At 46.2% G+C, this 24,562-nt stretch overlaps 1 protein-coding gene across 5 annotated transcripts in view; it reads left to right on the plus strand.

The window, feature by feature from the left end:
• WIPF1 (WAS/WASL interacting protein family member 1) overlaps positions 1-24,562 on the plus strand; it is a 172,165-nt gene that overhangs the window by 39,207 nt on the left and 108,396 nt on the right. The window contains exon 1 of one of the 5 annotated variants that reach the window (XM_063933427.1): positions 9,190-9,275. The exons of the other annotated variants lie outside the window; for them this stretch is intronic. The gene's annotated coding sequence lies outside the window, so the exon portion shown is untranslated. Of the gene's footprint in view, positions 1-9,189; positions 9,276-24,562 lie in introns of those variants that run through there. 5 annotated transcript variants of the gene reach the window in all.

Here is a 24,562-nt window from a genome sequence, read left to right on the forward strand (position 1 = left end):
CAATGGAGATAACCCAGGATTGTACCAGCTGGTGTTCCAGGAAAAGCTGGGTTGCTGAAGATAAAACGGCTGCTGTGGATACTGGCTGGAACCAGACTGTTGTTAGCACGGAGTGGATACTGGCTGGAACCAGTTAAATAATAAATGAAGCTTGAGAGCGATGCAATATGAATGAAATGTAGAACTAGAGAGCGGAGAAATAATAATACCGGTGGAGAGTGGTAAAGTGTAGAAAGGACACCGGCCCTTTAAGAGAAGCTGTACTCTGCTGGAAGCTGGGCTGGAAGCAGGTAATGTTGTAGCTGGAAATAGATGAATCCACAATGGATCGGAGAGTCAGGCTACACCGCAGGTGGAATGCTGGTGCGGGTCTCTATGGTGGAAGTCTTGAGACAGGAGCTGGAACCTGGAAGACAATCACAGGAGAGAGACAAACAGGAACTAGGTTTGACAACCAAAGCACTGACGCCTTCCTTGCTCAGGCACAGTGTATTTATACCTGCAGCAAGGAAGGGATTGGCTAGGCAATTATGCAGATTATCAATACTGAGAACAGATTGGTGGAAATGATCAGCTGACAGAATCCAAGATGGCTGCGCCCATGCAGACACTTGGAGGGAAGTTTGGTTTGTAATCCATGTGGTAATGAAAACAGTAATGGCGGCGCCCGCCACCGGAGACAGGAGGCGCCAAGCTGACAGGTGCACATCCAACCACGCGGACACAGCGGAGGCCGCGGCTGACGTAATCGCCACTCAGACACTCTGCATGCAGAAGCTCAGGGACGGCGGCGGAGGCCGCGGGAGACGCCATGCCAGGTGTAATATGGCGTTTACTGACCGCGTCTCAGAGTGACAGGAGAGGATACAGGAATGTAAACATCAGGATAACAGATGGGATCCGGTCCTGGAGCGCTGAGCCAGCCTTAGGAGGCATCTGATGGGTAAGAAATGGCGTCCAGATACCCGGATCGTGACATAACCTCAATAACCATAATTTCCACTCATTTTCAGTCTATTCTGAACACCTCACACCTCACAATATTACTTTTAGTCCTAAAATTTGCACCGAGGTAGCTGTGTGACTAAGCTAAGCGACCCAAGTGGCCGACACAAACACCTGGCCCATCTAGGAGTGGCACTGCAGTGTCAGACAGGATGGCACTTCAAAAAAAATAGTCCCCAAACAGCACATGATGCAAAGAAAAAAAGAGGCGCAATGAGGTAGCTGTGTGACTAAGCTAAGCGACCCAAGTGGCCGACACAAACACCTGGCCCATCTAGGAGTGGCACTGCAGTGTCAGACAGGATGGCACTTCAAAAAAATAGTCCCCAAACAGCACATGATGCAAAGAAAAAAAGAGGTGCACCAAGGTCGTTGGATGGCTAAGCTAAGCGACACAAGTACAAACACCTGGCCCATCTAGGAGTGGCACTGCAGTGTCAGGCAGGATGGCACTTCAAAAAAATAGTCCCCAAACAGCACATGATGCAAAGAAAAATGAAAGAAAAAAGAGGTGCAAGATGGAATTGTCCTTGGGCCCTCCCACCCACCCTTATGTTGTATAAACAGGACATGCATACTTTAACAAACCCATCATTTCAGCGACAGGGTCTGCCACACAACTGTGACTGAAATGACTGGTTGGTTTGGGCCCCCATTAAAAAAGAAGCAATCAATCTCTCCTTGCACAAACTGGCTCTACAGAGGCAAGATGTCCACCTCCTCCTCATTATCCGATTCCTCACTCCTTTCACTGTGTACATCCCCCTCCTCACAGATTATTAATTTGTCCCCACTGGAATCCACCATCTCTGGTCCCTGTGTACTTTCTGGAGGCAATTGCTGGTGAATGTCTCCACGGAGGAATTGATTATAATTCATTTCGATGAACATCATCTTCTCCACATTTTCTGGAAGTAACCTCGTACGCCGATTGCTGACAAGGTGAGCGGCTGCACTAAACACTCTTATTCAGAGTACACACTGGAGGGTGGGCAACTTAGGTAAAATAAAGCCAGTTTCTGCAAGGGCTTCCAAATTGCCTCTTTTTCCTGCCAGTATACGTACGGACTGTCTGACGTGCCTACTTGGATGCGGTCACTCATATAATCCTCCACCATTCTTTCAATGGTGAGAGAATCATATGCAGTGACAGTAGACGACATGTCAGTAATCGTTGGCAGGTCCTTCAGTCCGTACCAGATGTCAGCACTCGCTCCAGACTGCCCTGCATCACCGCCAGCGGGTGGGCTCGGAATTCTTAGCCTTTTCCTCGCACCCCCAGTTGCGGGAGAATATGAAGGAGGAGCTGTTGACGGGTCACGTTCCGCTTGACTTGACAATTTTCTCACCAGCAGGTCTTTGAACCTCTGCAGACTTGTGTCTGCCGGAAAGAGAGATCCAACGTAGGTTTTAAATCTAGGATCGAGCACGGTGGCCAAAATGTAGTGCTCTGATTTCAACAGATTGACCACCCGTGAATCCTGGTTAAGTGAATTAAGGGCTCCATCCACAAGTCCCACATGCCTAGCGGAATCGCTCTGTTTTAGCTCCTCCTTCAATGTCTCCAGCTTCTTCTGCAAAAGCCTGATGAGGGGAATGACCTGACTCAGGCTGGCAGTATCTGAACTGACTTCACGTGTGGCAAGTTCAAAGGGTTGCAGAACCTTGCACAACGTTGAAATCATTCTCCACTGCGCTTGAGTCAGGTGCATTCCCCCTCCTTTGCCTATATCGTAGGCAGATGTATAGGTTTGAATGGCCTTTTGCTGCTCCTCCATCCTCTGAAGCATATAGAGGGTTGAATTCCACCTCGTTACCACCTCTTTCTTCAGATGATGGCAGGGCAGGTTCAGGACTGTTTGCTGGTGCTCCAGTCTTCGGCACGCGGTGGCTGAATGCCGAAAGTGGCCCGCAATTCTTCGGGCCACCGACAGCATCTCTTGCACGCCCCTGTCGTTTTTTAAATAATTCTGCACCACCAAATTCAATGTATGTGCAAAACATGGGACGTGCTGGAATTTGCCCAGATGTAATGCACGCACAATATTGCTGGCGTTGTCCGATGTCACAAATCCCCAGGAGAGTCCATTTGGGGTAAGCCATTCTGCGATGATGTTCCTCAGTTTCCGTAAGAGGTTGTCAGCTGTGTGCTTCTTCTGGAAAGCGGTGATACAAAGCGTAGCCTGCCTAGGAACGAGTTGGCGTTTGCGAGATGCTGCTACTGGTGCCGCCGCTGCTGTTCTTGCTGCGGGAGGCAATACATCTACCCAGTGGGCTGTCACAGTCATATAGTCCTGAGTCTGCCCTGCTCCACTTGTCCACATTTCCGTGGTTAAGTGGACATTGGGTACAACTGCATTTTTTAGGACACTGGTGACTCTTTTTCTGAGGTCTGTGTACATTTTCGGTATCGCCTGCCTAGAGAAATGGAACCTAGATGGTATTTGGTACTGGGGACACAGTACCTCAATCAAGTCTGTAGTTGCCTGTGAATTAACGGTGGATAACGGAAACACGTTTCTCACCGACCAGGCTGCCAAGGCCTGAGTTATCCGCTTTGCAGCAGGATGACTGCTGTGATATTTCATCTTCCTCGCAAAGGACTGTTGGACAGTCAATTGCTTACTGGAAGTCGTACAAGTGGTCTTCCGACTTCCCCTCTGGGATGACGATCGACTCCCAGCAGCAACAACAGCAGCGCCAGCAGCAGTAGGCGTTACACTCAAGGATGCATCGGAGGAATCCCAGGCAGGAGAGGACTCGTCAGACTTGCCAGTGACATGGCCTGCAGGACTATTGGCTTTCCCGTGTAAGGAGGAAATTGACACTGAGGGAGTTGGTGGTGTGGTTTGCAGGAGCTTGCTTACAAGAGGAAGGGATTTAGTGGTCAGTGGACTGCTTCCGTTGTCATCCAAAGTTTTTGAACTTGTCACTGACTTATGATGAATGCGCTGCAGGTGACGTATAAGGGAGGATGTTCCTAGGTGGTTAACGTCCTTACCCCTATTTATTACAGCTTGACAAAGGCAACACACGGCTTGACACCTGTTGTCCGCATTTGTGTTAAAATAATTCCACACCGCAGAGGTGATTTTTTTTTTGTATTTTGACCAGGCATGTCAATGGCCATATTCGTCCCACGGACAACAGGTGTCTCCCCGGGTGCCTGACTTAAACAAACCACCTCACCATCAGAATCCTCCTTGTCAATTTCCTCCTCAGCGCCAGCAACACCCATATCCTCATCCTGATGTACTTCAACAGTGACATCTTCAATTTGACTATCAGGAACTGGACTGCGGGTGCTCCTTCCAGCACTTGCAGGGGGCGTGCAAATGGTGGAAGGCGCCACCTCTTCCCGTCCAGTGTTGGGAAGGTCAGGCATCACAGCCGACACAATTGGACTCTCCTTGGGGATTTGTGATTTAGAAGAACGCACAGTTCTTTGCTGTGCTTTTGCCAGCTTAAGTCTTTTCATTTTTCTAGCGAGAGGATGAGTGCTTCCATCCTCATGTGAAGCTGAACCACTAGCCATGAACATAGGCCAGGGCCTCAGCCGTTCCTTGCCACTCCGTGTCGTAAATGGCATATTGGCAAGTTTACGCTTCTCCTCAGACGCTTTTAATTTTGATTTTTGGGTCATTTTACTGAACTTTTGTGTTTTGGATTTTACATGCTCTCTACTATGACATTGGGCATCTGCCTTGGCAGACGACGTTGATGGCATTTCATCGTCTCGGCCATGACTAGTGGCAGCAGCTTCAGCACGAGGTGAAAGTGGATCTTGATCTTTCCCTATTTTACCCTCCACATTTTTGTTCTCCATTTTTTAATGTGTGGAATTATATGCCAGTATCAATAGCAATGGCCTACTACTATATATACTGCGCACAACTGAAATGCACCACAGGTATGGATGGATAGTATACTTGACGACACAGAGGTAGGTAGAGCAGTGGCCTACTGTAGCGTACTGCTATATATTATATACTGGTGGTCAGCAAACTGTGCAAAACTGAAATGCACCACAGGTATGGATGGATAGTATACTTGACGACACAGAGGTAGGTAGAGCAGTGGCCTACTGTACCATACTGCTATATATTATATACTGGTGGTCAGCAAACTGTGCAAAACTGAAATGCACCACAGGTATGGATGGATAGTATACTTGACGACACAGAGGTAGGTAGAGCAGTGGCCTACTGTACCGTACTGCTATATATTATATACTGGTGGTCAGCAAACTGTGGAAAACTGAAATGCACCACAGGTATGGATGGATAGTATACTTGACGACACAGAGGTAGGGGAGCAGTGGCCTTCTGTACCGTACTCCTATATATTATATACTGGTGGTCAGCAAAATTATGCACTGTACTCCTACTATATACTACAATGCAGCACAGATATGGCGCGTTTTTCAGGCAGAGAACGTATATTGCTGGTGGTCACTGGTCAGCAAAACTCTGCACTGTACTCCTCCTATATAATACTGCTGGTCCCCAGTCCCCACAATAAAGCAGTGTGAGCACAGATATATGCAGCACACTGAGCACAGATATGGAGCGTTTTTCAGGCAGAGAACGTATAATACTGGTGGTCACTGGTCAGCAAAACTCTGCACTGTACTCCTCCTATATAATACTGCTGGTCCCCAGTCCCCACAATAAAGCAGTGTGAGCACAGATATATGCAGCACACTGAGCACAGATATGGAGCTTTTTTCAGGCAGAGAACGTATAATACTGGTGGTCACTGGTCAGCAAAACTCTGCACTGTACTACTCCTCCTATAATACTGCTGGTCCCCAGAATAAAGATATTTGCAGCCCCCTGAAAGTTCTGAAACAAAGTGAGAGGACACCAGCCACGTCCTCTCACTATCATTTCCAATGCACGAGTGAAAAATGGCGGCGACGCGCGGCTCCTTATATAGAATCCGAATCTCGCGAGAATCCAACAGCGGGATGATGACGTTCGGGCGCGCTCGGGTTAACTGAGCAATACTGGAGTATCCGAGTATGCCTCAGACCCGTGTGAAATGGGTGAAGTTCGGGGGGGTTCGGATTCCGAGGAACCGAACCCGCTCATCACTAGATCAGTTGCAAGCTCACCTCCACAAATTTTCAATTACCCTGTGTTAGATAGCCTTTCTTGGTTTCTCCTACTCTGGTGATCTGGCCATTGCAGGGCTGGTGTTGAACCAGCATCGTATAGTCATTGGTGCTGATTCTGAGGTGGGAGTAAAGAGAGCAAGTAACTAACTGTGCACCTTGGTGGTAATAATAATAATAATAATTGTATTTATATAGCGCTCTTTCTCCAGCAGGACTCAAGGCACTTTGGTATAACTATGTTGTACTGCAGGTGGGGCAAAGAAATTTAGATGTGAGAGGGGCGTATCCTAACAAATCTACATTGCAGTGTACAAATAAAACTGTCTTGCATTTGTGGACTACATGTAGCCAATATTTGCCCTACACAGAAAAAAATAAAAAAAATAAATGTACTTGCTCCCCTTGCATTGCAACATGGTTTATTCCAGATACAAAGCTACTTGCTTTTTATGATTTGATCCCAACTCCGATTCAAGTCCCTTTATGTCCCCCTCCCAGAGAACGAGTGTTACAGGCTGAAAATTTTTGGTACTGTTCTGGAGAACTCCTTGGGATGTGGGTGTAGGGGTATTTAACAAGAATGGTTTCCTGGAGTGGCACTTCTGCCTCCCCAGTGGTCCTAGTATAATCAATAGCATCCATAAGACCTCAGCCCATTATACCACAATAGTAAATAGAATAAAACTGCATACACAGTTTTCAAATAAGTTTTATCTGAACAAAAGTGTCCCCAAAACCCTTATTCACCTATTTAATAAGTCAAAAATAAAAAATAAAAATTTGTCCATTGTAATCCAACTGGGAAAGCAAAAAATTAAACCTTAAAGACACTATCCACCTGCATACTACGGGCAACAAATGTGAATTGACTTATGTTTTCCATCCAACCAATGAGTAGCGTTTTCTATTGTTAACCAGTGATTCACAGAGGGTGAAGGGTAGTTCCAGGGAATGCTGTATTTGATCGTTTAACATTGACCAGTTGTATAGTGTAGATAGGTTGTATTTTATTTATAACAATAAAATAGAAAATGGAGCCTTTGTTTTCTGTTTGACCAAAAGGAGGTACAGTAAGGGCTGGTAGTCTGTGGGGGAGGGCTGCATGCTGTAGTGTTTCATAATGGAGCTTCCAGCTTTGTGCTGGCCAACCTTAAGATGGTTTCCATTACAGAAGTAGACATCATGCTTATGGTCTCTTTGATGTATTGTAAACCTGCCCAGTCTGTTAAATGCTGAGGCTGGCAGGGTATTCGGGAATGTGTAATTCTGGACTAGCTGAGGATTTAGGAATCATACTTTCAATCTCTAACTATTCAAATTTTAAGCAGTGCACTGTACACTGTCGCTGCTTTAATACAGGTGACAATTGAGCCTGAAAATATTCTTCTCCAACCTACGTGTAGACTAAGGGCCTAATTAAAGGTTGATTGCAAAAGCAAAATCTTTATCTTATGGGCAAAACCATGTGCACTGCAGTTGGGGCAGATGTAACGTGCAGGGAAAGTTAGATTTGGGTGGGTTATATTGTTTATGTGCAGGGTAAATACTGGCTGCTTTATTTTTACACTGCAATTTAGAAATTCAGTTTGAACACACCCCACCCAAATCTAGCTCTCTCTGCCCATGATAGATCTGCCCCACCTGCAGTGCAGCATGGTTTTGCCCTTTAGAGGAAGATTTTGCTTTTGCCGTCAACCTTGAATTAGGCCCTTAAAACGATAGGCCTTTAGCAGAGGAGTAAAGTTCTATGCCACTCAAAGCCAAAGTCACACTATAATAAAGACACTAACATTTTTATTATTTTTTAGAATAAAAATTAAACGTTCCAAAGAGTGGTACCAAAGCACTAGAAGGCTGGACTTAAAGTGATGTTTACTTTTCCATAGTGCAGCTCCAACACATATACCCATCTCTCTGGTTTTAATTTGCAAGTGTGGAACAGAGGCATGAACCTTCACATACACTAGGTGGACCATCAATGTAAAACCTCAGAGTAATGGTGTTGAAGCTGGTGAGTTTCCTTATAAGCAGAGATTGTAAGAAAAACAGGCACTTAACGCGTTTCTGACTTAAAAGTCCTTCGCGTTTCTGACTAAGGACTTTTAAGTCAGAAACGCGTTAAGTGCCTGTTTTTCTTACAATCTCTGCTTATAAGGAAACTCACCAGCTTCAACACCATTACTCTGAGGGTATTTCCTGATCTCCTGTATCCGGACCTAGAGATCTTCTGTTGGGAACCGCGGGTCTGTGGGCTGTATGCTGAGTTGATGTACCTTCCTTTGGATTTATATACCATGCCTTTGAATCATTTATGTCTGTAAGTGCATTTTTGTATTAAATGTGTGTTTTTACCAAAACTACTGCACTATATTCTTTCACTTGCGCTCCTTCATACTACACGGAGGCAAGTACATTCTCTTTTACAGATTTAAACATCTCACATGTTAAAGAGATCTGAAAGCTCTCCTTCTACAACAGTGGAACCATCTTTGAAATGCTGATTTTTTCCGTGTGTTTGTAAGTGCATCATTTGCATAAACTTAATCCATTGTAAAAAGGATCACCGCACTATCTATTTCTTTTTATCCCTGACCCCACTGCCAACAATTATTGTGTGGAGGTGGTCACCTTTTTTCCCTAGGTTGATAAAAGATACGGTGGATCATCAATACTGTGAATATCTAGGGTGATTATTGTTTTATTATCATCTATGACACATGGGAGACTAATTTGTCCTTGAGCGCCACATGTGTGTGTAATACTTCTCTTATACCTGTAGGACATCATTACCAAGCTCAGAAATATCCTTTCCTTTTTCTAGGTTTTGGTATTGTCTGATCTCTGGCCTGCTTTCTTAACTAGTAAAACACAAAGAAGACAGAGGTCAACTTATCTCTCACAAGTTACTGCCCAGCAAACTCAAGGCTTGGGTTTAAAGCTTTTTGGTGATGGTCCCATGATCAAGTGAAGCATCTGCACTGTACAGGTGTTTGTCCCACTTAAAATGTTACTAGTGTCTTAGAGAAAGCCTTGCAACAAGCAGTGAAGAGGAAGTTGACTGTCATGAGCAGTGTTTACAGGAAATGAACTACTTAAATGATTTTAGAGGAACTTACAGTCAGGCTGTAAGAGACTCGCAGTCAGAACGCAGGTTGGTGCTTTTCTTTTCATAAAACTTTTTCTTTTGTGTTTTTAAAGAGAAACAGTCAAGCTTGATATTTTGTGCTAGCTGGTGAAAAGAAAATGCTTTTCTTCTAAGTTAGTTCTTCCTACAGTACTTGTAAAGATGCTGAACAGATTACGTGGAGAACTAGAATGTAGATTAAGATGTCTGGTGTTGTCTGCAATCAGAGATGGGACACTTGGCATGATGCTCGGCAGTTGGTAGAGAATCAGTGGCGCTTATTCCTGCTCTAAAGCAGCAGCGTGTATCTTAAATGATATACAGTGCAAGTATAAGTTGCTTATGGTATGTGTACCTGATGAGTGCATGCACTACAGAACACTGGGGCCTATTTACTAAGCCTTCGATGGAGATAAAGTAAATGGAGATAAAGTACCAACCAAATAGTGGCTTACTGACATGTCACAGGCTGAGTTTGAAAAATGACAGTTAGGAGGTCATCTCCATCCACTTCATATCCATCCAAAGCTTAGTAAATAGACCCCACTGTCATGGATGACCCTCATTTCTTGAGTACGTCTGGAGAGACAAACAGCCATACAAATCGGGTTAGCAGAGTAAGTGCTTTCAGTCTTTTTACAAAACATCTAAATATGTCCTGTCAATCATGAATTGATATAGCAGATGTGTTTAAGGAAATTACTGGTTACTCACTGACGTTCATTGTTTGAGGCAAGTTTTAATTGTGAATAAGCATCCATAGATACCAATGCATATTTAATTTCAGTGGGATACAGAACAATTTGCAATTCTTTGCATTATGGATTTTCTATGGCATGGTACGTACTATAGCAGAGACAACTGTGGATCTCTCCATCTTGTGGTCCTACAAGTTGCAAAGAACTGAAAGGATTACAAATTGCCTGAGTCTAATGCAAAGATTAAATTAGTCAACATTCATTTATCTATTTGCACTTATTGTCCTATGTTTTGCTCTTTGTTCTGGTTTGAGAGTTTTTAGTACAGTATGTTGTTGGAATTGTTCTGTTTAGACTTGTGGTGTTCTCAGTAAATAAGTAATGAGATGGTAATAGGCTAAGTAAATAATAATAGCTCTTGTAATCAATATGTCTAAATATAGTTCTGGACACATTGATGGAGACGGTTTGGACTTAGACATAGTATTTATACAATAACGCTAATAGATTGGGTGTTTTTTTTTTTTCTTTTATCCATATTTTCCATTTAGTAATTCTTTGCTATTTAATGTTTGACTTTCAGTTGAAACTTCCACAGTGCAACAACGTAACAGGGAAAATGCATTGAAAGTATGAAATATATGCATGTTGAATTTTGCATATAACGTTCTGCAGACCATAAACCTCAAGTGGGTTCAGCAGAATCAGCACATTGTATTTTAGGCAAATGTGTGTATTTGAGCTCTCTGCTGGTACATTGGTGACCGACCCCATTACACTTATGGCATTCATTTGTGCACAGGGTTTGTACGACACTTTGCTCTGTTATGTTCTATTATAGGAAAAAAACTAAAATATTACATTATGGTGGTTAACTGGCATTCAGCAGTGGAATCCTACATGTCTGACCTGCTCTTTCCTTTACAAAGAGCACATTTCTGCCCATAAAACTGATGCACTCGGTAATATCCATTGTTGTAGCCATTCCAGATACCTGTAAAATCACCTGTGGTCTTGGACTATACCAGGTTTCAAACATGTTATATTTAGAAAGTGTGTATTTTTTTATTTATTTTTTTTGCACCTGTTTGTATACTTTTGGCTGGGTGCAGATTTTGTACAATTTTTTTTTTTTTTTTTTTTACCTGTGAGTTGTTTCCAGGTTTATTTCCGGGGCTTTGTAGTGCATGTACACTAATACCCCTTTTCCACCAAAGTCCCAGCCAGGTCAGACCCGGGACTTACCCCGTTTCCACTGTGGCGCCGAACCAGGAATGCCGTTCAGACTGCACATGAGTGCAGTGCTGGTGCTTGGAGATGACTTCATCTGCAAGCACTGGAAACTCCAGATCTCCCGTGAATGCTGGACTGGAGCAGACCAGCGATCTGCATGGGGGGGGGGGGGGGGATTGCACACCCGGGAAGGGTGTCTACAGTCACAAGCTGTCACCATGGCGATGAGGAGGGTGAGATCACAGTCTCCCTATATGAACACAAACAGTACGGACCATACGGGGAGGCCATAATCTCTCCCTTCCCAATGACAGCTGTTTACAGACACCATTTACAAGCTACGAGGGTTGGATTCCGGGTCACTGGACCTGTTTTTTATATGTTTGTTTTTTACGCTTTTCCACTTAGCAAAAACCCGGGTTAATATGTGCTCATGTGCAAAAACCCAGGCTTTTGAAGGCAGTAGAAAAGGTGTATAAATGATACTTACTTAATTATTGGATATTTACTCAAACTTGGAAGAAGCGATGGTCCCTTAATTAAAATGCCACCAAATCTCTATTGCCTTCTATTGCTATGCCCTGATCATGTCAGTGCCTTGCCGGATAGAGTCTGGCATCACAACAGCATTTGTAGAATGGGAGGTCTAACTATTACCCTCACCAGGCAGTCCGGACTGACTCACAGACTTTTTGGAACTTGGAGTCTTTTATTTGGTTTATTGCATGTGTGCTATACCCCCTTCCCTCACCTTGGCTTTGTTCCCTAGGCTGCTCCTCTTTTGATTTTTGTACCCTATGGCTATGCCTATGGTTGAAACTAATACAAGTTGTTCAAGTAAAATAAAAAGCTGTGATATGTTCCGGTTGAAACTTGTAAGAAATATTGTTTGGTTCCCCAAATTTGTCCCATTCTTATCCAGAGCATGTGCTCATGTTAGTTCTGTTAATGTTTTTTTTTAATTCTTTTTAATCTGTCTTCTATATTTTCTGTTGCAAAATTTCTGCCTGCAGGGGGCTCCACTGTACAAATTAGAGGTACTGTAGAAAAATAATCTAGTGGTGCACTCTCCGTCTATCTAAACATGGTTCTGTTTTTATTTCCTCTCAACAAAGCACCCTTTTTGTTACATTACGGTAACTTTTGGGGGCTTAACTATTCATATAGGGAAATTTTGTGTGATTTCTCTTTGTTGATACTTAAATTAACAACACTTAAGCAAGTGCGTTATTTCCTAATAGAACGTACGTTAGGTATTTTTAAGCCACAGCATTGGCTTAGTTATAGCAGAAGTAAAAATGGGAAGTGTTTTTTCAGTCTGAGAATTGTGGGTTAGGAGTTAAAAAATTCTGTTTATTTAAATACAATATGTTGCTTTATCTGTTTTGATGTGTGATTTATGATTTACACCCCTTTTCCACTGCCTTAAAAAACAGAGTTATTGCCGTGTAAACCAAGGTCATGGCTCAGTGGAAACTGCGCCCAAAAACAGAGCCTGGGTCTAGTGACCTGTCATGTTTTACCGGGTAGCTAGAGGGTTTTACAGGTGAGCTACAGTGTAAACGGGTTCCCTGGGATCTGAAACCCATTTACAGTATGGGGAGAGCGCATACCTCCCAACTGCAGTGGCCCACCGGTGGTTGGGAGGTTGAGGGATGCTCTGTCTGCGCTGCCAGTGAAGATGAATGGATGCAGTGCACATTTGCGCAGTGTCCATTCAGTGCACAGAGGAGGCTGGGGGCAGCCCAACAGCTGCCAAAGTGCTGAGCTCTCCCCCAGCCTGATGTGGATTAGCATCAATGATGCGGTGTGGCCTAATGAAACCAAAGCCACGCCCCAGCATCCCGATAAAAGATGGGAGAGCAAGATTTCCTGGCGCTTGGAGATTATGTCATCTCGAAGCGCCGGCAGAAGACGGGCTGTGTGCAGTGCAGCGCCCACCCAGGAATAACCTGAGTTGGAGCTGCAGTGAGTACGGCGTCTGACCCGGCTTGGAACCGTGTTCAAAATCATGGGTCAGACCCGCAACTTTGGTGGAAAAGGGGTATTGGTGATCATTTTTATATGAATATTCTTCAATTAAACCTAAATTTTGCAATTAATGCTTTGTGGCTCATAATTATCATAAAATATCTAACGAATATTTAAGGGCTCATACATATACAGCTACTCTGTGGGGAGAGGGGGGGGGGGGGATCCCCGCAAGGGTGCCCATGGAGCACAAAAGCAACACCCTCCTCTTGCATGAGATGTGGAAGAAGGTTCTGATAAGACACTGTGGGGCAGATGTATTAACCTGCAGAAGGCATATGGAAGTGATAAACCATTGATAAGTGCAAGGTGATAAACGCACCAGCCAATCAGCTCCTAACTGTTAATTTACATATTGGAGTTGATTGGCTGGTGCGTTTATCACTTTGCACTTATCACTGGTTTATCACTTCCTTATGCCTTCTCCAGGTTAATACATCTGCCTCTGTGTCTTAAACTCTGTTCCCATGGAATCCATACAGGTAGCCTCAAGAATAATTGGTACAAAACATGAGCTTTTAGGGTTCCAAAGGACTTGGGGGCAGATGTATTATCCTGGAGAAGGCATAAAGAAGTGATAAACAAGTGCTAAGTGCAAGGTGATAAACGCAGCAGCCAATCAGCTCCGATATGCAAATTGACAGCTAGGAGCTGATTGGCTGGTGCGTTTATCACCTTGCACTTATCACTGGTTTATCACTTCCTTATGACTTCTCCAAGTTAATACATCTGCCCCTTGGTTTGAGAAACAGTGTGGGTGATTCAGAGGTGGACGCAGTTGCGGCTGTGGCTTTTGGCGCAGCTGCTGCTACTTCTGTATGGTTATGCCGTAGTAGATGGGCGTCCTATTGAGACACCTACCGACTGCAGTGGAATGCCACCGAAGTGCAAGGTCGGACCAACGGACCTTGCATCTGCCTATTTCAGGCACAGTGGCTGACAAACCATGGCCTGCCATTGTCAGTGGAACTACGTCTTTAGACACAGTCACTGACACCGATGCCTGTCCCTGGTAACCACCTCCTCCGTTACCATCCCATGATTGTCCATGCAATGTCGATCTGCATCTCTGTGCGGTAACCACTGCGGTACATGCACAGTGTGGCCCGGACTCATGCGGAAACCATCGGACACGTCCCCCCAGTGGCTTCCCCGTGTCCACCTCTATATCACACCCACTGTGTTAAGGTAAATGGGGAGGAACAGTTACGGATGCCAGCAGAAAAATGTTTTAAGATTTCTGTAATGACTGGTTCATGTTGCGTAATTCCACCTTCCACTATTACTCCTCAACCAGTCCTCACCACCAGTATCCGCTTCATTACTGTCAGATGAGAATGGTGCCTTATAATAGCCACATATAGTAGCTTTCCTCATCAAGTGTTCCTCACACCTCTGCGATCGTAAACTCACTTAGGCAGGACCAACTTTACCTGTTTCATTGTATGTACGTTACAGTGTGTTTAATATTGGATGCGGTCAAAATACGGGCACTCAGGATCCTGGTTGTCAGGAGATTGACAGAAGTCAGGTAAGTGTGAGGCAGCAGGGGAGGGGTTGTTTAGGGTTAGGCTGCAGGAGGAGGAGGTTAGGGTAGGGAGAAAATACCAGGATGTGTTAGGATTCTGTCCGTCTGGATCCCGCTGTTTGGATTCCTGACTATCATATATCGGTAATTTTGAAATAAAATATAATAATAATAATAATAATAATACTGCATGTAAAGGACTGCTTTAGTGATGCATTTTAATGTGGATTTCATGTGTTTTTCATGCATTGTGCTTTTACCAATACAATCTGTAGCATCATCCTATTGTTTTATTACTTAAAGGGGTCATTCAGAGTCAGCCGCATTTCTACGTAGGGACGCAAATAGTGAGTTTTAGCAGAAGTGAACTTCCACAGTTTTGCGTATATCCATCTGATTCTGAGTCCGCCGGATCTTGGGGCCCATTTATCAACATTATTTTTACTATTATTTTAGTATCACCCGAATGTATTAAAGGGCGTTTGGAGCAGTTTCAATGAAAAACTGCTCCAAACCCTTTAATTCACTTTTTTAGTAATCCACATCGCATTCCCCATACTTTATAATGGGAAATGCGATGTGGCCGAATTTACAAAAAAAAAAAAAAAAAGTGAAAAAAACAGCAGTGTGCCCTGCTGGCGAGATCACAGGGCAGCACTGCGATAGGCAAGCATTTGCCCAGCTTTCATGGCCCTGGCAGTGTGAAAAGCTCTGTGACACACAAGCTGATCAAATTGTAAAAAAAAACCAACAAAAAAAAAAAAAACAGGCCATGCATGTGGTTATCTGTGCATTTTCTTTTTCTTTTCCTCCTTTATATATTATATATTACGTTTTGTTTTATATAATACTTTTATATATCTTTTTCTTTAAACGTATCACACTACAACTTCTGATGTAATTTTACCACTGTTGATGGAATTACACTCGTACACTTGAATCTGCTGTAATATACTTTTATTGCTTCACTAAAGAAAAGTTAACCCCCCCCACCACCACCACCATACTTACTAGTCCAGGGAGCCGTTGTCTGCTGCTCCGGTGAGCGCTGCCGGGTCCCAGATATGCTGCTCTGTGACCCCGGGGGAGTAAAGTGATGCTACAAAGCGGCAGTGCACTTTACAGTACCGAGGGTCACCGCAGCACACGGGATCCGGCGCCCGGCAGCCCTGCAGGAGCAGAGTGGACTGGCTCCCTGGACTGGTGAGTATATTATCACGCGGGGGGGGGAATGCGATGGGGGGGGGACCTGCTGGTAGCGGCGATTTTGGCGGGGCGTGCGCATCAGGACATCTGGGTATTTTTAATGAAAAACACCCCCCGATGATGCTGCGGAGTGTCATCGCTGGGATAGAGCTTGCTCGCAAGCTCTGTCCCTGCGTGTGATAATTGATAGATCCCTGCAATGTAATCAATTATCGCAGTGCGAGTTTGGGCGGTTTTATCACATGCCATCCGCATCCTTGGATGCGGATGGTGATTAATAGGCCCCCTTGTCTTTAGGGTCTATTCATTAAGAAAACGAAAAAGGAATTGCTACTTATCACTATACATCGCTTCGATGCGATGCGTAACTATAATAAGTAGCAATTCATGTATACTCACCCTTCCGACGACGCGCTGCAGTGTCCGGGGCTCCTGCGGTGAGGTCTTCTCCGGCGGTCCCTCCCTGCGATGCACGGAGTCCGGCGGGTCCCTTTGCGCATGCGCATCCCGTTGACCTCCCAGCAGGCCGCAGTGGCTGCTGGGAGGTCAGGGGGCGGAGCCAGCGTCGGGTGCCGAGCAGGGAAGCATTGATCTTCCCTGCCGTCTCCGCACAGCAGTTCAGGTTACACCATCCTGAGATGGCGAACATGAACTCCATGGAGAAGCGGAAAGCTCATGAATCGCACTCACCATACAAAAGTATGGTGATGCGATTCTGGTACGGAGCAGGGGTGCCGTTGGGGAAGTCAGAGACTTCTCCACGGTAACCCACTCTGTGAATTGCACTAGGCAGAGAAAAGCCCTGTTTAATGCAAAACAGGGCTTTTCTCTGCTACATGAATAGACCCCTTTGTGTGAAATGGGGTTGTGAACTGGACGACGACAATAAAATCGCACGGAACTGTTCTCTTTTGTGGGAGTGTCGGGGACGTCTAGCTGGAGTTCCATGCTATTCTGAGTCATATGTACAGGGAAGGGGAGCCTGCTTCAGACTGATCTCTTGCACCTAGCATGTGGCTGGTGCAAGTGTCATTACTAATACGGCTATAGGGCCTAATTCAGACCTGATCTCTAGGCTGCATTTTCGTACAGCCTGCGATCAGATCTAAACTGCGCATGCGTATGCACTGCAGTGCGCAGGCACGTCACACCGGTACAAAGCGGATCGTCGCTCAGTGATGGGTTTGTGCGAAGGATCCATTCGCGTGGGCGTTCGCAAGGAGATTGACAGGAAGAAGCCGTTTGTGGGTGGCAACTGACCGTTTTCTGGGAGTGGTTGGAAAAACGCAGGGGTGTCCAAGCGTTTGCAGGGAGGGTTCCTGACATCAATTCCGGTCTCGGACAGGCTAAGTTCTGAGCTACTCAGAGACTGCACAAGGTCTGTTTGTACAGCTCTGATACACATGCGTTCGCACACTTGCAAAGTGAAAGTACACTCCCCTGTGGGCGGCGACTATCTGTTCGCAGCAGTGCAAAAAAACCCTAGCGAGCGATCAGGTCTGAATTAGGCCCATAGACCGAAAATCAGTGGGCGCAGCGGCTTCCAGTTTGAAGCCACACTGATCCTGGCAATAGTCCTATCAAAATTGCCATTAGCATAAGCCTTGCACCATGGTCTTTTTTTTATTTTTGCCCTATTATGTGCGTTTCAATAATTATCATTTAAAGTATGTGCAACAAAGGCACATATAGCAACGACACATACTGATGAGCGAGCCCTACATACTTTTGCAGATTGTAATATTTGTATTAGAATGTCTCCTTTTCCATTACGTAGGGGAAATCGTTTATGCAATGCACATATAAATGTCTGGGCCAGGATTAATTGTGTATTATGCAAATATTTTTTGTATTTATTCTGGTAGTTGAACGCGACATGGAGAAGTTTTTAGATTTGGGGTTTTTTAGATTTAATTAAATCAAGATCTATTTTTTCTTTATATAACTGTAGCAGGTCTTCCTTTTTGACCGTGATATTTTACAGTTTCAGCACACCACTTCCTTTGGCTGATGTATCTGAACGCACAACATGTGAAAGTAGAAGTTCCTCTTGGACTTTATACCAGTAATTTGACGATCCAGTAATGGGTGAATCAGAGTTCTGCTATTTTATAGTTTTTGAGAAGAAAACGGTTTGTCTTCAACTCTTCATTGTTAATGTGTGCACTGGACCAGAGAAAAGCTCATGTACCCAGCTTTACATATATATGTTCCAGCCTACTACTGAATGCTCATTCAACTGGACATTGGGGGTAAATCAGATGTGGAATCAAACCAAAAAAAGCAAGTAAATGAAAAAAATAATAATTCTCTGACGTCCTAGTGGATGCTGGGAACTCCGTAAGGGCCATGGGGAATAGACGGGCTCCGCAGGAGACAAGGCACTCTAAAGAAAGAATTAGGACTACTGGTGTGCACTGGCTCCTCCCTCTATGCCCCTCCTCCAGACCTCAGTTAGAATCTGTGCCCGGCTCGAGCTGGTTGCACACTAGGGGCTCTCCTGAGCTTCTAGTAAAGAAAGTATTTATTAGGTTTTTTATTTTCAGTGAGATCTGCTGGCAACAGACTCACTGCTACGAGGGACTTAGGGGAGAGAAGCAAACCTACCTGCTTGCAGCTAGCTTGGGCTTCTAGGCTACTGGACACCATTAGCTCCAGAGGGATCGAACACAGGCCCAGCCTCGGTCGTCCGGTCCCGGAGCCGCGCCGCCGTCCCCCTTGCAGAGCCAGAAGACGGAAGATCCGAGGACAAAATCGGCGGCTGAAGACTCCGGTCTTCATTAAGGTAGCGCACAGCACTGCAGCTGTGCGCCATTGCTCCCCATGCACACCACATACTCCGGTCACTGATGGGTGCAGGGCGCTGGGGGGGGGGGCGCCCTGGGCTGCAATTAGATTACCTTACAAAATGGCAAAAATACACATAATATAGTCTAATAAACTATATATGTAAAAATCCCCTGCCATAATATTAATATAAAGAGCGGGAGAAGCCCGCCGAAAAAGGGGCGGGGCTATCTCCCTCAGCACACTGGCGCCATTTTCTCTTCACAGCTCCGCTGGAAGGACGCTCCCCAGGCTCTCCCCTGCAGTTTCCAGGCTCAATAGGGTAAAAAAGAGAGGGGGGGCACTAAATTTAGGCGCAATACTGTGTATTATAGCTGCTATAGGGAAAAATCACTTTGTGTAGTGTAATATCCCTGTGTTATATAGCGCTGTGGTGTGTGCTGGCATACTCTCTCTCTGTCTCCCCAAAGGACTTTGTGGGGTCCTGTCCTCAGTCAGAGCATTCCCTGTGTGTGTGCGGTGTGTCGGTACGGCTGTGTCGACATGTTTGATGAGGAGGCTTATGTGGAGGCGGAGCAGGTGCCGATAAATGTGATGTCACCCCCTGCGGGGTCGACACCAGAGTGGATGGATATGTGGAAGGTATTAACCGACAGTGTCAACTCCTTACATAAAAGGCTGGATGACGTAACGGCCATGGGACAGCCGGCTTCTCAGCCAGTGCCTGCCCAGGCGTCTCAAAGGCCATCAGGGGCTCAAAAACGCCCACTACCTCAGATGGCAGACACAGATGTCGACACGGAGTCTGACTCCAGTGTCGACGAGGATGAGACATATACACAATCCACAAGGGGCATCCGTTGCATGATTACGGCAATAAAAAATGTGTTGCACATTTCTGACATTAACCCAGGTACCACTAAAAAGGGTATTATGTTTGGGGAGAAAAAGCAACCAGTGGTTTTTCCCCCATCTGATGAGTTACATGAGGTGTGTGAAGAAGCGTGGGCTTCCCCCGATAAGAAACTGGTGATTTCTAAAAAGTTACTGATGGCGTACCCTTTCCCGCCAGAGGACAGGTTACGCTGGGAGACGTCCCCGAGGGTGGATAAAGCGCTCACACGCTTGTCAAAAAAGGTGGCACTGCCATCTCAGGATACGGCCGCCTTAAAGGAGCCTGCGGATAGAAAGCAGGAGGCTATCCTGAAGTCTGTATATACACACTCAGGTACTATACTGAGACCTGCTATTGCTTCAGCATGGATGTGCAGTGCTGCAGCAGCGTGGTCTGATTCACTGTCTGATAACATTGATTCCCTTGACAGGGACACTATATTGCTAACCATAGAGCATATTAAAGACGTAGTCTTATCTATGAGAGATACACAGAGGGATATTTGCCGGCTGGCATCTAGAATAAATGCAATGTCCATCTCTGCCAGGAGAGTATTATGGACTCGGCAGTGGACAGGTGATGCGGATTCTAAAAGGCACATGGAGGTTTTGCCTTACAAGGGTGAGGAATTGTTTGGGGATGGTCTCTCGGACCTCGTTTCCACAGCAACAGCTGGGAAGTCGACATTTTTACCTCAGGTTCCCTTACAGCCTAAGAAAGCACCGTATTATCAGGCGGGTTAAAGGCGCGTCCTTTCTGCCCAGAGGCAGGGGTAGAGGGAAAAAGCTGCACCATACAGCCAGTTCTCTAGAACAAAAATCCTCCCCTGTATCCACTAAATCCTCCGCATGACGCTGGGGCTCCACTGGTGGAGCCAGGTGCGGTGGGGGCCCGTCTCCGGAACTACAGCGACCGGTGGGTTCGCTCACAGGTGGATCCCTGGGTTCTACAAGTGGTATCTCAGGGATACAAGCTGGAATTCGAGACGTCTCCCCCTCGCCGTTACCTCAAATCGGCCTTGCCAGCCACTCCCCAGGACAGGGAGGTAGTACTGGCGGCAATTCACAAGCTGTACCTCCAGCAGGTGATAATAAAAGTTCCCCTCCTTCAACAGGGAAGGGGTTACTATTCCACACTGTTTGTGGTACCGAAACCAGACGGTTCGGTGAGACCCATTCTAAATTTGAAATCCTTGAACACTTATATAAGAAGGTTCAAGTTCAAAATGGAATCGCTCAGGGCGGTTATTGCAAGCCTGGAAGAAGGGGATTACATGGTATCACTGGACATCAAGGATGCCTACCTGCATGTCCCCATTTACCCACCTCACCAGGTGTACCTCCGTTTTGTGGTACAAGACTGCCATTACCAATTCCAGACATTGCCGTTTGGTCTGTCCACGGCACCGAGGGTATTCACCAAAGTAATGGCCGAAATGATGATACTCCTTCGAAAGAAGGGAGTTATAATTATCCCATACTTGGACGATCTCCTTATAAAGGCGAGGTCCAGGGAGCAGTTGTTGGTCGGAGTAGCACTATCTCAGGAAGTGCTACAACAGCACGGCTGGATTCTGAATATTCCAAAGTCGCAGCTGGTTCCTACGACGCGTCTGCTGTTCCTGGGTATGATTCTGGACACAGAACAGAAGAAGGTGTTTCTCCCGGAGGAGAAGGCCAAGGAGTTGTCATCTCTGGTCAGAGACCTCCTGAAACCAAAACAGGTGTCGGTGCATCACTGCACGCGAGTCCTGGGAAAGATGGTAGCTTCTTACGAGGCAATTCATTTCGGCAGATTCCATGCAAGGATCTTTCAGTGGGATCTGTTAGACAAGTGGTCCGGATCGCATCTTCAGATGCATCGGCTGATCACCCTGTCCCCGAGGGCCAGGGTGTCTCTACTGTGGTGGCTGCATAGTGCTCATCTTCTAGAGGGCCGCAGATTCGGCATACAGGACTGGGTCCTGGTGACAACGGATGCAAGCCTCCGAGGTTGGGGGCAGTCACTCAGGGAAGAAACTTCCAAGGACAATGGTCGAGTCAGGAGGCTTCCCTACACATAAATATTCTGGAACTAAGGGCCATTTACAATGCCCTAAGTCAGGCAAGACCCCTGCTTCAAAATCAGCGTCTACTACGTCCATTCTGGCTCGTCGGATTCTGTGGTTGCGGTCCTGGTCTGTGGATCTGGACTCTAAAAAGACCTTGGAGGTGATCCCTTTTAAGGGAAACATCCTTTTTGGGGAAGATCCGAACAAGATTGTTGCTGACTTAGCGTCTGCTAAAACTGCATGTCTGCAGAGTACTAATCATTCGGCTCCGAAGACTAAAAGTACCACCTTTCGTTCCTTTCGACCTCCAAGTAAAGCAAAGGGTCAGGCGTACCCAAAACAAGTTTGCACTTCCAAAACCTCTAAGCCCAAACCTAAACGTTTTTGGACTGCCCGTCAGCCTGCTTCCAAACCAGACAAGCCTGCTGCATGAATGGGTGGGCCTCCCCCTGGAGGACCCCAGCGTGGGAGGCCGACTTCTGCGGTTCGCCCAGGTATGGTTACAGACCACTTCAAATGCCTGGGTGAGGGAAGTCGTCACTCACGGATACACCATCTCTTTCAAGAAACGTCCCCCTCGCCTGTTTTTCTCGACAAATATCCCTTTGGCTCCGTTGAAAGCAAAAACTGTACATTTAATGGTACAATCCCTCCCGGACACAGGAGTGATAGTGCCGGTGCCTCTGGCTCAGAGAGGCAGGGTGTACTATTCAACGTTGTTCCTAGTTCCGAAACCGAATGTTTCCTCCCGGCCCATTCTCAACCTCAAGTCTTTGAACAGATTTGTGAAGGTATCCAAATTCCATATGGAAACTCTTTGCTCTATTGTTCTGGCCTTGGAGCCCAAGGACTATATGGTATCCCTGGACATACAGGATGCTTACCTACATATACCTACTGCCATGTCGCATCAGCAATATCTGCGGTTTGCTATTGGCAACCTACATTATCAATTCCAGGCCTTGCCTTTTGGACTGACCACTGCTCCGCAAATCTTCACCAAGGTCATGTCGGTCATGACGGCCCTTCTCCGCCGTCAGGGTATCGGGATACTGCTGTATCTTGACGACTTGTTGATCCTGGCAAACTCCCCAGAAGTTCTCCTCCGTCATCTGGAACCGACGGTCCAATTCCTGCAAGCCCATGGGTGGCTCATCAACTGGAAGAAATCCACACTGGTCCCTGCTCAGAGCATGGTGCACCTGGGGGCATTATTGGACACACACAACCCACGGTTGTTCTTGTGTCCGGAGAAGGTCCTGAAACTTCAGGACAGGAGAAGATGCTTCCTATCTCACCCACATGTGTCGATACACTCGGCGATGCAAGTACTAGGCCTCATGGTGTCGGCTTTCGACATGGTAGAGTACGCTCAATTTCAATCTCCCCCTATGCAGTGGTTAATCCTTTCCAGGTGGGACGGCCTTCCTCACCCGATCATGATTTCCTTGACCCCGGAAGTTCGTCTGTCTCTGAGCTGGTGGCTCCAGGACCAACGATTGAGCAGGGGTCGTCCCTTCTGGATCTCCAACTGGGTCCTCCAAACAACGAATGCCAGTTTGCGGGGTTGGGGCGTGGTGTTGGAGCAACACTCTCTTCAGGGTCGGTGGACCAGGGAGGTATCTCTCCTTCCGATAAACATTCTGGAGTTGCGGGCAGTGTTCAATGAAACTGGCCCTGGCTCTAGTACAGAACAGGTCTGTTCAAGTACAGTCGGACAACGCCACCATGTTGGCATACAGAAATCATCAAGGCGGCACTCTTAGTCACATGGCAATGATGGAAGTGTCAAAGATTCTGCTACGGGCAGAACGCCATCTGCCAGCCATATCGGCAGTGTTCATTCCGGGGGTCCTCAACTGGGAAGCGGACTTCCTCAGTTGTCAGGACGTACACGCCGGAGAGTGGAGCCTTCATCTGGAAGTCTTTCAACTCCTAGTGGACAAGTGGGGCCTACCAGATGTAGACCTGATGACGTCTCGACACAATCCCAAGGTTCCGGTCTTCGGAGCAAGGACAAGGGATCCTCAAGCAGCGTTCGTGGACGAGCTGGCAATTCCATGGAACTTTCGGCTGCCGTATGTGTTCCCTCCGGTGTCACTCCTGCCCGGGGTAATAAGGAAGTTTAAGCAAGAAGGAGGAATACTACTTCTAATCGCTCCAGCGTGGCCCAGACGGCATTGGTTCTCAGACCTGCAGGGTCTCTCGATAGAGCGTCCTCTTCTACTTCCGCAACGCCCAGACCTCCTTGTTCAGGGCCCTTGTGTCCTACAAGGATCTGGCCCGACTGGCTTTAACGGTGTGGCTCTTGAAGCTTCAGTTCTCAGGGCCAAAGGATTTTCTGAGGCGGTCATCCAAACTATATTGAAAGCCTGCAAACCGGCTTCGGCTCAGATTTATTCTTACTTCACCTGGTGTGCAGCTAAGAATTATGATGCATACAAGTTCAGTACTGCCAAACTTTTGGCTTTTCTGCAACAGGGCCTTGCCTCCCTCAAGGTTCATATTTCAGCCTTGTCGGTAGGGTTTCAGAGAAACATCGCGACTCTGCCTGACGTTCATACTTTCACTCAGGGTGTTTTACGGATTCAACCTCCCTATGTTCCTCCGGTGGCTCCTTGGGATTTGTCTGTTGTTCTGGATGCCCTACAAGAGTCTCCGTTTGAACCTCTTGAGTCTGTGGATCTTTAATGGCTTACACTTAAGGTCTTATTTTTGCTGGCTATTGCCTCTGCTAGAAGGGTTTCAGACTTGGGTGCCTTATCCTGTCGGTCACCCTTTCTGATTTTTCACCGTGACCGTGCGATTCTTAGAACTCTCCCTGGTTATCTGCCTAAGGTGGTGCCATCTTTCCACCTTAACCAAGAGATTGTGGTTCCGGCCTTT

Source organism: Pseudophryne corroboree, chromosome 7, assembly GCF_028390025.1.
Source record: "Pseudophryne corroboree isolate aPseCor3 chromosome 7, aPseCor3.hap2, whole genome shotgun sequence".
In the NCBI taxonomy this organism is placed as follows: Eukaryota; Metazoa; Chordata; class Amphibia; order Anura; family Myobatrachidae; genus Pseudophryne; species Pseudophryne corroboree.